The sequence below is a fragment of the Pollicipes pollicipes genome, unplaced genomic scaffold (assembly GCF_011947565.3).
Source record: "Pollicipes pollicipes isolate AB1234 unplaced genomic scaffold, Ppol_2.1 Scaffold_4295;HRSCAF=5057_pilon_pilon_pilon, whole genome shotgun sequence".
NCBI lineage: Eukaryota > Metazoa > Arthropoda > Thecostraca > Pollicipedomorpha > Pollicipedidae > Pollicipes > Pollicipes pollicipes.
The window spans coordinates 26,089,272-26,104,757 of record NW_023596461.1 but is presented as its reverse complement, the minus strand read 5'-3'; the positions used below and the strand labels follow the sequence as shown (position 1 = coordinate 26,104,757).

Below are 15,486 nucleotides of genomic sequence, written 5' to 3'. Positions count from 1 at the left end.
AAGATTGTCCTGCTAAGGGAAAAATATGTGACAACTGTCAGAAAATGGATCATTTTGCGTATGTTTGTCGCTCCAACGGTGTCAGAGTGAGTGCGCGGACAGAGTCCACTAAAGAACTATCGCCGCCCAACATTTTTGTTGACGAAGCAGACAAAGCTTGCGCGCCATGGAGAGTTTTAGTCCTTCTAAATGGTCAACGAGTCGCTTTTAAAGCTGACTCTGGCGCTGATGTTAGCATTCTGACGCTGAAAACGTACAAGAAGCTGAAACTGCCGCCGCTTCAACATGCCTCAAATACTCTGACAAGTGTTGGTAGCGTGCTAAAAGTAGAAGGAAAGATGCACGGAACACTCCTGTTCAAGAACAAAGCCGAGCCTGAAGTATTCTACGTTGTTGACTCAGCTAATGATCTCCTCTCCAGGTCTGCTTGCTCGCGCCTGGGCGTACTGAGATTCACAGGTGAAGTCAACGAAGACGTCTTCGGAGAGGCAGGTCTCCTGAAGACAGCACCGGTCAGCATTCAGCTCCGTGAAGATGCTGTTCCATTCGCCCTTGCCACTGCAAGAAATATCCCGCTGCCACTGATGAAGCCGGTGGAAGAGGAGCTGAAGAAGATGGAGCATCACGGCATCATCACGTCGGAAACCGAGCCAACGGACTGGGTCTCTGCGCTGGTCCCCGTCCCGAAGCCGAAGAGCAGCGGTGTCCGCATCACGGTTGACTACAAGGGACTCAACCAGTCTGTGAAGCGACAGGTGTTCCCGATCCCTACTCTGGAGCAGCTGACCTCCAAGCTGAGTGGCGCGACGCTCTTCACCAAGCTGGACGCCTCTTCCGATTTCTACCAGATCCCGCTGGACGAGGCGAGCTCCAAGATGACCACGTTCATCACTCCGTTCGGCAGGAAGAGGTTCCTGCGACTGCCGATGGGGATCTCGCTCGCACCGGGGTGCTTCCAGCGGAAGATGGAGGAGATGCTGGACGGACTGCCCGGAGTCATCGTCTACATGGACGACACCGTGGTGTTCGGAGATGCTGCCAGCCACGATGCACGTCTCGAGGCCGTCATCAGGAGGATCCACGAGTCTGGCCTCAAGCTGAACAGGAAAAAGTGTGAGTTCCGGAAGAACGAGGTCAAGTTTTTGGGGATGAAGATCAGCAAGAACGGCATCAGCATGGACGAAGAGAAGCTCGAAGCGATCCAGCAGCTCCAACCACCAAAGAATGTCAATGAACTAAGGTCTCTGCTCGGAGTAATCAACTTCCTGGGCCGGTTCGTTCCACACATCCAGGAGTGTTTAAGACCACTGAACGAGCTTCTGAGGAAGAACGTAGCATGGATCTGGACACCACAGCAGCAGCAGGCGCTGGATGACGTGAAAGCAGCCGTCACTTCAGCTCCAGCTCTGGCGTTCTACGATCCAGCACGAGAGACGGTGGTCAGCGCCGACGCCAGCAGTTTCGGCATCGGAGGATGTGTTCTCCTGAAGTACAGCTCCGTCTTCAAACCCGTCGCGTTCTGCAGCAGAAGCCTGACTGACCCAGAGACCAGATGGGCCCAGATTGAGAAGGAACTACTCTCCGCGACGTGGACGTGCGAGAAAATGCACATGTTCCTGTCCGGACTGCCGTCGTTCGAGCTGCATCTGGACCACAAGCCTCTGATCCCGCTGGTTAACACGAAAAATCTCGTGGATGCGCCCATCAGATGCCAGCGCATGCTCATGCACTTGATGCGATACAACCCCACAGCGGTCTTCGTTCCAGGAAAGCAGCACCTGGTGCCCGACTTCCTCTCACGTCACCCGCTCCAGAAGCAGGATGAAATCAGCGCTGTGCTTCAAGAAGACATACATGGATTCTGTGAGAGAATCTTCAGCGATCTTCCCGCCACACCGCAGCGTCTGGTGGAGATCAGCAAGGCGCAGCAAGCAGACGAACCCCTACAACGCGTAGTTCAGCAGACTCTCTCTGGCTGGAAGGAGGGAGCGAAGCATCCCGACCTGCTGGACTACTTCGCCTCTCGGGGAGAGATGAGCGTTCTGTACCTAACGTGTGGTACACTGCTGATGCACGGGCGACGCATCGTCATCCCTCCGAGTCTGCGAGATGAAATGCTCACCCGACTACATGATGACGGACACTTCGGTCTGAACAAGTGTAGCCAGAGGGCAGCAGAATCGATCTGGTGGCCTCAACTCAGCATCGACCTGAAGCGTCATCTCGAGAGCTGCTCGTTCTGTCAGGTGAACGCGCCAGCCCAGCACGCTGAGCCACTGGTGACAACCCCAACGCCATCAAGACCGTGGACGCACGTTGCAGCAGACGTCTTCCACTTCAACAACTGCAACTGGCTCGTCACGGTGGACATCTTCAGCAGGTATCTGGAGATACAACGCCTCCCGAGTCTCACCAGCAGCACAGTCATCGAGCGTCTGAAGCGCCTGTTTTCCCGCTTGGGGATACCAGACCTCGTGACAACAGACGGAGGAACGCAGTTCACTTCAAGCTCGTTCGCCAACTTCACAGCGTCCTACGGCTTTACAAACCGCATCACAGACCCGCACACGCCGTCTTCCAACGGAGCAGCTGAACGGGCCGTGAGAACCGCCAAGTGGATACTTCGCCAGAGGGACCCCCACCTCGCCCTCCTCAACTACCGCACGACGCCTGTGGAAGCAACCGGATACTCTCCAGCCCGTCTCCTGATGGGACGCGAACTTCAATCTCGTCTCCCCATCGCTCAGCCAACCGGAGAAGCGACATGGCATCATGCCAAACTCCGAGATCGGCAGAGGAAGAAGAAGCTGGAGACATGCTTCAACCGGAGACACGGTGCCCGCGATCTTCAGCAGCTACAGCCCGGGGATCATGTTCGGATCAAGACGGAGAAGGAAGCAAGCTGGTCCGAGCCCGCCACCGTCATAGAGAAGCTCTCTAGACGCAGCTACCTTGTGGAGCTCAAGGGTGCTCGCTATCGTCGCAACCGACGTCATCTGATGCAGATCCCTCCGTTCCAGGTGTTGACACAGCACGGTTCCGCGCGGCGTGCTGACTGTTCTGCACACAGGGTGTCCGCTCCAGACCTCCTCTCTGGCCGCCATGCTGAGGTGGCGCCACCGGCGCTGCTGCAACCGCAGCCGCGCGAACCGGCGCCTGCACCACGATCGGTAGTGCCACGGCTACCACCAGCTGTGCCGTCGCCCGCGTCGAAAGCGGCGCCGCCGCCGTCGCTGCCGCCGCTGACAGAAGCTGCGGCCCAGCCCTGCAACGCGCAAGTGCCCCAGACACAAGACCCAACGCCACTGCTTAGTTTTAGTCCGCGTAAAACACGCAGTGGCCGCGTTTTCTGAGAGGCATCAAAGAGAAGCAGCAGGAAAGCAGATGGGAAGCAGCAGGAAAGCAGTAGAGAAGCAGTCTGAGAAGCAGAAGGGAAGCAGCAGCCTCAGAAGCAGCATAGCAGCAGCAGGGAAGCAGCAGGGAAGCAGCAGTCTGTCGCCAATAATTTCGTTTCGCAAGCGTTTTTTATATCGCAAGCGCCTCCACCCATTGCTGTTCCCGCCCGATCCAGGGTCTGTTTGGACGGGCCGCCGCTCAGCGGAGCCGGCGCGCGTGATTGGCTCTTGGCCATGGCCCGTCATACCGATCAATGAAGAGATTCTACCAGTCACCAGCGACGAGGCCGACCAATGAAAAGATTCGGTCAGTCACCAGCGACGAGACGAGGCCGAGAAGACCGTGACGGGGAGGCCCCCCCCCCCCCCCCCGTTGGAGCGAGCCGGGCCACCGCCGCCAGCCCCGTCCCTGCTGGCGGCGAGGTCCCAGATGCGTCGCGAGGTTGCCTGCGTATTGGGTCTCCGACGCACGGGTAGGTGCGTGGCCGTACAGTCGATACGTTCTAAAGCCCCGGCGCACGGGTAGGTGCGTGGCCGTACAGTCGGTGCGCCCTAAAGCCCCGGCGCACGGGCACGGTGCTGTTGATAAATTGTTTACTCTATGGGCTCAGGATCAGGTGCGGCTCTCGAGGTGCCGTCACGTGTGACCGAGCGCGCTCGGGAGAAGTGGGCAGGCACGCGCCTCTGTTCATCCTGACCTTGAAACCGCGGAAGCAACAGTCATAATGTTGCGTCATGAGGGCTTTCAGAACTCGGATTCCATCCCGCACCATCATATGTGAACACTTAGCACGGAGCTCAGGTTGGGACGTGGAAAGAAACTGATCACAAGCCCCGTGGTGCTGCAATTATGGAAAGCTTTTCCAGCTTGTGCCCGAGTCATGTTGTGCAGTCTAAACATCAGATGAGTGGGTCGGTAAATGCTGTTCCCGGTGACATGCGGGATATCCACCCCTTTCATGTGTAGGGTTAGCTCTCGCCATTCAACCACGTTCGAGCTCAAACTGCTAATTGGAGCAGAGTTGGGGAGTTTGATACCTAGTCAGTCAATGCATGTCGCGTTGCGTCAACGGAAAGTCTTCCAGGTCACGCCCCAGTGTGTGTTACCAACAGCATCAAGTAATGGCACCCATCCCCGGCAAAAACTGCGGCATTCATGAAAACACCAAATGATCTTCCAGTGCCGGCCGGGCGGTAGTAAATCTGCTGCGACGAACCGTTGTATGATGAGTGTTCACATGTCGGAGGCTCGGAACAGCCTGGCCCGGCATCTCGGCACCAACGACGCCCCGCGGGCACGCAGGCTGGCAGGCTCAACACCACGATCCACGTCCTGCATAGGTGTATTCAAAACAAGCCGTGGACTAGTGCATTCCACCACAAATCACTACCCTCATTCGTGATCACATTCAATAAAGCACATGGACGAGGGACACCAGAGCGCCCAAAACCAGCACCACTTGTCTAGCTTAGGAGAGAGGACAAGCCTTATCAAATCAGCCGGGAGCCTAAGCTCGATGATAGCGCAGGCAATCGGAACACCTCATCGCGGACGTGACCAGCCGTCCGCCGCCGGGTCGGAGGTGACGGGGCGGGGCGAGGGGAGGGGGGCGTCACAAGGCCGGGGCACGCGCCTCGCCTTCAACGGCTGCGCCTCAGCCACACAGCTGGTGGCAGAGGTCGCGAGCGCACGCTGTGCCGCCCAGCGTCCGTGACGATCCAAACGTGCCGACAACGTGCCAACATCTTCGATATAGACTTCAAGCCGCCCGCCCAGAAGTCGATCGGTGAGTCGTTGCGTCGTGCATTTGCCGTGCCTGTTTATCCATGTCTGTTTTATTCACGTCTGCTTTGTCATGTCTATTTTACATTTGAGAGGGATGAAAGAAACTAAAAATCCATCACTTTGCGGCTTGAATTCTACGTTGTGAATTGGTACTGTCCTCTATGACGTGCATCTGGTAAGCTATAGGACTATTCAAGATGTGCCGCCTTGAAGTGTTCGCCGCCATTAGACTGCATCTCGTTGGATTCATTTAGACTTGTTAGCGCGTTCGTTGACGGTCGGCTCTTACCGTGTCCCAGAACCGCAGCCTTGATCCATGATCGTGTCCGCTGATAGTGCCGTCCAGTCGTCCTGTTTCCCGTTTGTGTCCCTGGATCCCGGCAGGCTGCATCCCCGGGCTGTATCCCCTGCGTCCCCAGCTGGTGACCCCAGCCCGTGATCCCAGCCCGTGATCCCAGCCCGTGATCCCAGCCCGTGATCCCTGCCCGTGACCCCAGCCCGTGACCCCAGCCCGTGACCCCAGCCCGTGATCTCTGCTCGGGACCCCAGCCCGTGACCCCAGCCCGTGATCCCTGCTCGTGACCCCAGCCCGTGATACCTGCCCGTGACCCCTGCCCGTGACCCCAGCCCGTGATCCCAGCCCGTGATCCCTGCCCGTGACCCCGGCCCGTGACCCCAGCCCGTGATCCCTGCTCGTGACCCCAGCCCGTGATACCCGCCCGCGACCCCTGCCCGTGACCCCATCCCGTGATCCCTGTCCGTGATCCATGCCCGTGAGCCCAGCCTGTGACCGCAGCCTGTGACTCCGGTCGGTGACCCCAGCCGGTGACCCCAGCCCGTGTCGTTCCGCAGAGGCGCGGCCGGAGCCGTCACCGGGCCCGTCGGCGGCGGCTGCTGAGGAGCCGGCGGCTGGCGCGCCGACGGCCGGAGAAGCGCACCGCCGAGGACGACGAGGGAGCGCGCCGTCAAGCGGCCCCGGCCCGACGAGGACGTCGACCCCGACCTCGTCCGACAGATCCTCGAGAGCATGGAGGACCCCAAACGGCTGGCCGGCCAGGAGGTACGTGCCAGCTGGTGTCACCGGTAGCGGCCAGTGGCGGCGGCCGCAGCCAGAGCGGCCTGACTGGGGTTCAGCGCGGTTGTTTGAACAATCGACGACTGTTGTTTGCTGATGTTGTGAAGCTTATGTGCCTTGGTTGTTTCTTCAGCTTTTTAAACGGTCACTGAACTTGGCTGTCAAGTGTTACAGCTGAGGCTTGCGGAGCGTTCCCGATCTGTTCAGGTGTGCTGAACGCATCTGTGTGGCAGCACGACTGCATGCTGTTATCCGGGCCGTATTATTTCTGCCCCGTGTTGTGACCACCCTCGGCTGCTCAGTGCGCAGTCACGTGTCTGCGAAACATATCTGGTGCGCGGAGGACCTTCATGCAGAAACACGCGACTGCATAACCAAGCCATAGCCAGCGGCAGTTCGCCGAATGGGCTGGCCTTTTTTCGACGAAACTCGCGAAGCTACGGCGAGTCACGTTTCGGGCTATTGCCTCTTTTACGTCTACCTCTCACTGGGTTTGGGTGACAGCGTGTTGCTTTCGAGATTCGAAAAACGTGACATTGGTCGCTTCACGATCGTTTGCTGGCGTCCCTACGGATCGGACAGCGTTGGGCGGCGCGGGTGGTTTGTAGACAGCACATGAGCCCACATCATGCTGCTGGTTCCATGGCGTCATGTGCGTAATCTGTCGGGATCTGGCATAGATCCTATAAAATGCTCAGATACGCCGGATCCGTGGTTTTTGAATGAGCGCACGTGGGCCGCCCGCACGTAATAAGCCGCGCTTTTGCCAGTGTGGTAGTCCGTTCTTTGCCGAGTCGAAATTTGCTGATTTCGCTTCGTTCAAACGGATCGGATTTGTAGCCCGTGGCGGTTCTGTGTTACATTGCATTTGGTATGTTTTCCGTTCAGAAAATTCGTCTGTGAACGGAAAGAACGGAAACGAACGGAAAATAAGGAAATTTACAGCATTTAAACAATTTTGGTGCGTTATCACTTATAAGAGAATGCGTGCAAATGTAATTATTGAATCTCCCTGTTTATTAAATCTTGCTGCCCCTGTTTCCTCCTGTTTTTCGTTCGTCACAGTGGATTGGTTTGCTATCGAAAACACACGTACACAACGTGACTATTAATCGTGGGGGGTATCAATCGGGCACCTTTGAACTGAGGTACTTGATAATGTCACAGGCACTGTTCACCGCCATTGGGCACCTGTGTGACCCAGTTGCGTTCAAATCCGAGAGATGAGAGTACAAGTCACCCTTCGTTATGTCGTAGAAAGGCCGATGCTATTTTGGTATGTTGTGCTATGCCTGACAATAATGCGTGTTATCATTCCTTTCATTCAGTCGTACAATTTGCATAGTTCAATTTTTTGGAGTCTGGCTGGTGTTGGTCGCGAGGAGCTCAATAATATTTGTTTTCTGCTTGGTCTAAATGGGTACCCTTTGGTGCTTCTCATGCAGTCATATTGATACGAAAACATGCATACACTGTATTTCCTTTCATAAGATATTGTTTCATTCATAAGATATTGTCAGCTAGCTGCATTGACGCACCATTAGTCCCCGCTGAAGTCCGCAATACCTGCTTGGTTGTAACATGTATGCCGGAAGCAGCTCCGCCCGCCGTCCCTGGTCATCCGATGACTCCCCGCCGGCCCCGCGGATCCCTGCCACCAGATCCTCGCGATGCCCCGCTTGTCAGGAGCAGGCTGCATGCGCCAGCCACGAGTGGGCCGAGAGGCCCCTGGGAAGAGGGACCCTGACCGGGCGCCCAGCGTTCACTCCGAGGGGCTCCTGCGTGGGCCAAAGCTCAGCGGTTGGCGCCCAGGCGCGTGTAGCACTGCCCCAACGTGATTCATTCTCCTTCATCCATAGTCCTGAAATGATCATCTCTGATCGAAAGGCCTCTTATCCATACAGCCAAACAGCCAATTCTCGGGCTATGTAGTGCCGGGTGCAGACGTAACCACGTGACCTCACCGCCGGCCGGGAGGGCCGTATTGGCAGAGGCGATGACAAGCTACGGTTGGCCTGCCCCGCCACGGGGTGTCGAAAGCAGCTTTATATGGATCTTGCAGACGTCCGAAAGGTTCAGTCACGGGATGATACATGAAACTGACGCTGTCATTGGTTAGTTTACAATACATGTGGAATTGTAGCCCAATTCGCAGATTAACGCACGCTGGAGGCCAGAATGTGCTGGATCCTAGTCACGACCATTTCATCTGCGGCCCCCTACCCATTGCTGGAAAAACATGACCCAGTGCCTTTGCGCTGGAGTTCCCAGAGCGCGCGATGTTTGCTTCGGGGCGTAACACCAGCTGGAGGCTTTGTTGGATTGTTTTCTGACGTTCCGGCGCCATGGGACTGAACGGGACCGTCCGTTCTCCACAGTTGCTGTTCTCGGAGAACGCGGCCCGCGACGAGGCGGCCAAGGCCGAGGAGCGCGCCGGCCACATCAGCTTCCACGTGGTCGGCAACTCGCTCAGCCAGAAGGTCAGCAAGACCAACATGCTGTGGCTGGTCGGCCTGCAGAACGTTTTCTCGCACCAGCTGCCCCGCATGCCCAAGGAATACATCACGCGGCTTGTCTTCGACCCGTGAGTTCCTGCCGCGCCTGGCCGCTGCGCCGTTGCCGCTCTGCAAACCTGGGAGGCTCTGGGTGGTTTTTGTCCGCGCGCTGTTATCCGTTTGTGTGTTTGGTCTTGCGCCCTGATGAGGCATTTCAGTATTTCTTGCGCGCGTTTCTTGTGGATGTGCTCATCGCTTCTCCTCTGGATGTGTTATGCGGTGTCAGCGTGGATATTTTTCGCGTTTGTTTTCGTTTAGTTGCTGATTTACAGACTCACGCTGCGAGAGCCGCGCGTTGTTTGCGCGAGCAGACTGTGTGGTCGTCGCTGCTCCCCAAGCTTCCCGCCGTGAGGCCCCGTCCGCCGTCTCGTGGCACAGGCCGCCGGCCGTGTCTCGCTCTCTGCCGTCCTGACACAGACATGCTCATCGGGCCGGCGGCAGGAAGCACCGGACGCTGGCGCTGGTGAAGAACAACAGGCCGATTGGCGGCATCTGCTTCCGCATGTTCCCCAGCCAGGGCTTCACCGAGATCGTGTTCTGCGCCGTCACCAGCAACGAGCAGGTGCGTTCTGGCGGCCGGTGTGCGGCGCCTGTGTAGTTCGACGCTTTTGTTGGATGTAGTGTGATCCAGCGCTTCGCGTAAACACTTGTGTATTTAAGCCAGGAATTTGATCAAAGAATCAAACAAGATATGGGATATATATCTGGTACTCATATCGCGCTCAAATATCACATACTTGGTACAAATGTCACGAGTCGCGTAGTTGTCGGTCACAACCTTGACCTCGCTCGACCTGACGTGTCGTGCCTGTCCGTCAGGTCAAGGGCTACGGCACGCACCTCATGAACCACCTGAAGGACTACCACATCCGCCACGGAGTGCACCACTTCCTCACCTTCGCCGACGAGTTCGCGGTCGGTACGTCTCTCATTGGGCCGGGGTCCTCCGACGGTGGCACTCCTGAATAACGCCCTCTGGCGCCAGTCAGTGATGGCGCTGCGCGGCCTCTGCCGCTGATGATAGTTTAAACGCGTGATGATAAGCCGCGTTGCGTGGAAGTGTTGTTGCGTCTTGTTATGATCATTTCAGTGTCATGTCATCCTGGCACGCGTCCGTGTGTGTAGGGAACAGCTATGCAGGCCATGCATTCCACACATTAGCAGTCGTCGCACTGCGAATGTGAAAACGTGCCGATCGGTTAATCTGTCGCTGCGCTCCGGCAGGTTACTTCAAGAAGCAGGGCTTCAGCAAGGAGACCAAGCTGAACCGGAAGAAGTACGTGGGCTACATCAAGGACTACGAGGGCGCCACGCTAATGGGCTGCGAGCTGTCGCCCCGCATCATCTACCGCCAGTTCAGCTCCGTCATCAGGAAGCAGAAGGAGGTGGGTGGCGTCGGGAGGCCTCTGGCCGCCCACCTGAGGAGTTACTCGGGACTGCGGCCGCCAACAAGCCGCAGCAGGGCTGATGTCCTGGCGTCTGCCGCGCGTAGCTGGTGTTAATGCTCCCTGCTCCTGCTCCCTGCGCCGTGCCAGGGTTTCCGAACTGCCTCGCCCAGCTGGGATAGGGGTCCGAATTGGTCCGCAGTCCGCTTGGAAACATTAGTGATGTAAAACCATGTGGTAAACACCGCCGTAGTGATTGTATAAGCTCTCCGCTGGTAGCCTTTTTCAGTCAATGGATCTCCGTCCAAGACAAGAAAATGGCCCGAAGGTAGATCAAATCATAAGCAATCGGGACTCTTCTAGGCACTGCACCGGGACCACGCAACACAGCGCCACAGCTATGCCACTGAAGTCTTTCTCTGTGTCTCGGGCAGAAAATACGGTGCTAGGACCACCTGTGGCCTCCCAGACCTGGGTCATCGTTTTCACGACGAATACCAGTGATTTGCTGTAGTGAATTATTCGGCTGGAAGTGGCGTATTTCTCTTTCAATGAAGCAACAATGTTGTTTTGGTTCCGATGTCGCCCAACGGCTGACCTGGGAGCGGCTTGGGTCAAAAGGGTCACCCGGGCTAAATCACCGCACCTAGGCCCCGAAACTGACTTGCCTGTTTCGCCGGGACCCCGTAACCTCACTTGACCCCACCTACATACTGGCAGCGATGCTCCGTTGGCATGCCGTCAACCTTACGGCCTTATGTATCCCTGTTTGCTACACCCAAACATCACCCGGACTACATTGTCGTTTCAAAGTGGTCAAAATGGTAAACATGTTATTTTTAGCATGCATGCATCGCTAGAGAACGACTGTTTACATAAATTCATTTCAGATCAGGCTAGTACACTGACATGACTTGACCTATAACATGCCAACAATCAACAGACTGCCCAGTCAGGACTGGTGGACTTTCAGCCCGTTGGCTGAAATTCGGCCCAAACCCATGATAAACCAAACCCGAGCATTGCACTTTCGAAACATCAAGGAACACGACCCTTGACGCATGCGAGCCTGGGATAATGACCTTATATCTACGTTGCCTGATGTAACGCGAGTTCGCGATCGGTTTCAAGATGTGCGGCAGCTGCCGCAGTTGCTCTATCAGCGGAGTCAGCGTATGCTGGTCAGTCCCGTGCGTCGTTCCAGTGTGCTCTATCCGAACGGATAAGCATATGAAGGGCCTTGGTGGGCAATGCTTTTACTTTCGCGCGCGAATCCAACGGAAAGTGTCCATTTTTGGCCTCGTTTCACTGGCCCAAGATTGCGAAAAGGTGTTGACCGTGGCGCCGCGCGTCGGTGCTCCGTGTTGCAGATTATCAAGCGGCTGATCGAGAATCGACAGGCATCCATCCGCAAGGTGCACCCGGGCCTAACGTGCTTCAAGGAGGGTGTACAGGGCATACCGATCGAGTGCATACCAGGTACGGGGCAGCCGCCAAACCCCGGTGGCGCGGGCTGGGCGGTGGAAGAGGGGGCGGGGGTTATGACGACGCCGGGCGGTCGTTCACGCGGCGCAAGTCGTCGTGTCCAGTGATCCGGTCTGCCTTCGTCCAGTGCGTGAAGTATTAGCCGGTGACGAGACGTTTATCCGCACGTCTTCACCCAAGACCACCGTGAAGGGTGGCATGGCATAGCGCGGTGTTGCCGGCTGGATGAGGTGGCTGCCGAGGGAGCCCGGCGCGGTCGCGGCGTCCGCGGTCGTGATCAGTGGTGGCCAGCCTGCTCGCGCCCGCGCCGTGCGGAGACTGCAAGTCACCCCTGCCGCCGTCGCCGGGCACCCCGTGCCGTCCGTTTATCATCTGAAGTTCACTGTCTGAACACTCGACCTGCCGCGCCGGTCGGTTTATTGACTCGGCTGCGCAGTGGCTCGAGGTCACGCGCTGCCGGGCGCGCGGGGTTCGGGACCGAGCGGGGGAGGGCGACCGCTGCTGACGGTGGCAGATGACAGCCGGCGGGACCGATGTCTCCTTCCCGCTGGTGGTGTTGGCCGCTGGCCGTGTGGACGAGGCGAACCCACCGCCGCCGCCGCCCCAGAGGTGCAGGTGGCGCGACTCCAGCCTATAAGTAGGTTTTTAAGGGCTCATGGCGTGGCGCGCGCCTGTCGTACGCTCGCTGACACCTCTCAATCACATGCGTCGCTACGCAAGAGGCATCAAGGACTTTTTGGATCGATCTTGAAAACGTGTTTGCTCCAAACGTGACGAAAAGCTATCTCATCCATCTCGCCATGAAGTTCCTTTTGGGGTTACCTCACATAGCGATGTTGGGTTCGCCGTTCTGGTCGCGGCCATCATCTGATCCGCCAATCAGCTACACAAACACGTACCTTGTTCGCCTCCCCTCCTTGACCGCGCCGCTGTCATAACAGGGAGACGGCAACCTGAGTTGACCCTGACTCTGACCCTGACCCTGACCCTGACCCTGACCCTGACCCTGACCCTGGCCCTGACTCTGACCGTGCCCGGGACGGCAGGGATCCGGGAGGCCGGCTGGAAGTCGCCGGAGAAGTCTGCGCGCGTCACACGCAATTCGGACGACCTGGGTAACTGCCGAGCTACTGCAGGGCACGTTCCGCACCCTGCTGCAGAACATGCGCCAGCACAGCGCCGCCTGGCCCTTCCTCTCGCCCGTCGACCCCACCGACGTGCCCGACTACTACGAGTTCATCAAGTACCCGATGGGTGAGAGCAAAGCGGACGGGACAGGGATGCGGCGGGTACTGGGGTAATCAAACACGCTACAGTCTGGAGCTGCATGTTTGTGAAGGTTTCACGCGTGTTGTTGTACGTGAGGTGTTACCCAGATGTCGCCTTCATAGCGTTAAAATGGTCTTCAAAGCGACGATGCGCTGATATATCTTGCGTGCCAGTCGTATTTCTTTCTTTGTTCGTCTGTCGGTGTAATTTGATGTGTGCTACAAAACGACACATCTGACCTTCGATCTTGTCTGACCTTCGATCTTGTCTGACCTTCGATTGTGTCCCCAGATCTGGAGACGATGTCGAAGCGGTTGAAGAACAAGTACTACTGCAACAAGCGGTTGTTCATTGCCGACGCCACGCGCATCTTCACCAACTGCCGCATGTACAACGACCCGGACACCGAGTACTACCGCTGCAGCGTCACCCTCGAGAAGTACTTCCACAACCGGCTGAAGGAGGCCGGACTGACGGACAAGTGAGCGGCCTTGGTGCCGCGCGCGGCCCACCGGGGCGGGCGCTGAGTCGGTCTCATCGCTGGAGGGCGTGGGGAGCGCGGTGCGGCGGCGGGTGGCGGCTACGCACGCAGGCCGCTGCTGAGGACGTGACGGCGGAGCGGGCGCGGCCGGCGGTCGCCTGCGCGCGACACCCAGCCTGGTGCCGGAGCGAGCCCGCCGCCCAGCCGGACGGCGCGGCCGAGTGTGCGGAGGTCGGGCCGGGCGCTGCTGGCGGCGGGGCGCGCAGCCGAATGTTCCCGCAGAGTGTGCGGAGGTCAGACCTGGCGCTGCTGGCGGCGGGGCGCGCAGCCGGATGTTCCCGCCGAGTGTGCGGAGGTCAGGCCTGGCGCTGCTGGCGGCGGGGCGCGCAGCCGGATGTTTCCGCCGAGTGTGCGGAGGTCAGGCCTGGCGCTGCTGGCGGCGGGGCACCCAGCCGGACAGCGCGGCCGAGTTTGTGGAGGTCGGGCCGGGCGCTGCTGGCGGCGGGGCGCCCAGCCGAACGGCGCAGCCGAATGTGCGGAGGTCAGGCCGGGCGCTGCTGGCGGCGGGGCGCCCAGCTTTTCAGTCTTATCTGGGTCTCGCCGTACGCCGTTGGATCCGCAGGTAGCGATGAAGGGATCCTGGTCACTGAGGAAGTTGCCCTGCGGGTCAGTCGGGGCAGCTTACAAACACGTGGCTTTGGCCCGAATTTGTGATCCTGCGGATGCCTCGTGAAGTCTCCACACGAGGAAATCGGCTAGTCAGGCGTCGTGTTTTCGTGACACTGGCTTGGAGGCAAGCAGGTCATGTGACGGGTGTTGAGGGGAGGGCTACCGGGTGCAATGTCTGCCTCCTGACATTATTAAGGGGCCGTACCTCGGTTTGTCACCAGGGTGCCTGGTTAGCACCTGCGAACCGAGGCACTGGCGCCCGCAGACATGTGCCCGGTGGCTCTCGCGGCAACTCTTTTGGCACACTGGCCTGCGTATAGCGTGCTGGTAGCCCTGGCGGCTCCTCTCTTAGAAGTGGACCGTCCCCGTGTTGGGCTCCGTGGTGGGCGGGGAATCAGCGCGCCGAATATAAACACATACTTATGGACACTTTATCATCAACCAACCCCCCAAACCCCGACCGTCGTCCACTACCCCAGTTTCTGGTCGTAAGATCCGCCAAAGTAGATGACCAAGGAAGGACAGTACCGCTCCGACTAAACCCATTTCAGCGCCAACAAGCATGTTCCAAGATCGGGACACCCAAGGATGTCTTTTCGTATGCGGACGGAGGCATAGAAGTGCATCTAACAGACGACCGCGAAATCCAGCGCATGCTTAAAACGACCACACTTATGTACAAAGTACGAGGACAGGGAGAGGTTAGGGTGCCCGTATCGGTGCACCCTCACCCCTCTAAGAACTACTCCAAGGGTGTGATTACTTGCCGGGACCTTCGCGGTGTGAGTGATGAGGATGTTGCTTAGGGCTTGTGTGAGGAAGGGGTGACGGCAGTGAGAGGTATCAAGAGGAGAGAGAGAGGAGAGCTGACCGATACTGATTCAATTATTCTGACGTTTTGCTCTGCGAGAGTGCCAGATAGGGTCTGCGTGGGATATCAGTCGGTTCCTGTTAGGGTCTATGTACCGGATCCAGTCCGATGCTACCGATGCCAGACGTATGGTCACTTCACGGACAAGTGCTGGAAAGAAGTTAGATGCGGAAGGTGTGCGGAAATAGGTCACCAACACTGAGTGTAAATCAGAAACCGTGAAATGCGTCAACTGTGGTCAGGGTCACGTGGCGTCATATCGCAGCTGTCAGTCCTTCTTGTTAGCGAAAGCTGTCCTGAACATCAAAGTGAAGGAAGGAGTCTCGCTTCGGGAGGCCCAACACCGACACAACGATGCGGCCACCACAAGGACATACAAGGACGCCCTTACCAATCCGGCAAGAAATTTAGCCCAAGTAACACCCGCGGCCAACGAGGTACTGAAACTGAGTGGACTTGATGATTTCAAGGGCATGACTGTAAGCGAGTTTGTACAGCTGATACTAAGCACACTT

The 15,486-nt window shown here is 57.8% G+C and overlaps 1 pseudogene; it reads left to right on the top strand.

Annotated features, from left to right (window-relative positions):
- The first annotated feature begins 6,127 nt into the window (after nt 1-6,127).
- Nucleotides 6,128-13,525, top strand: LOC119096771 (histone acetyltransferase KAT2B-like; annotated as a pseudogene).
- Nucleotides 13,526-15,486: the final 1,961 nt, after the last annotated feature.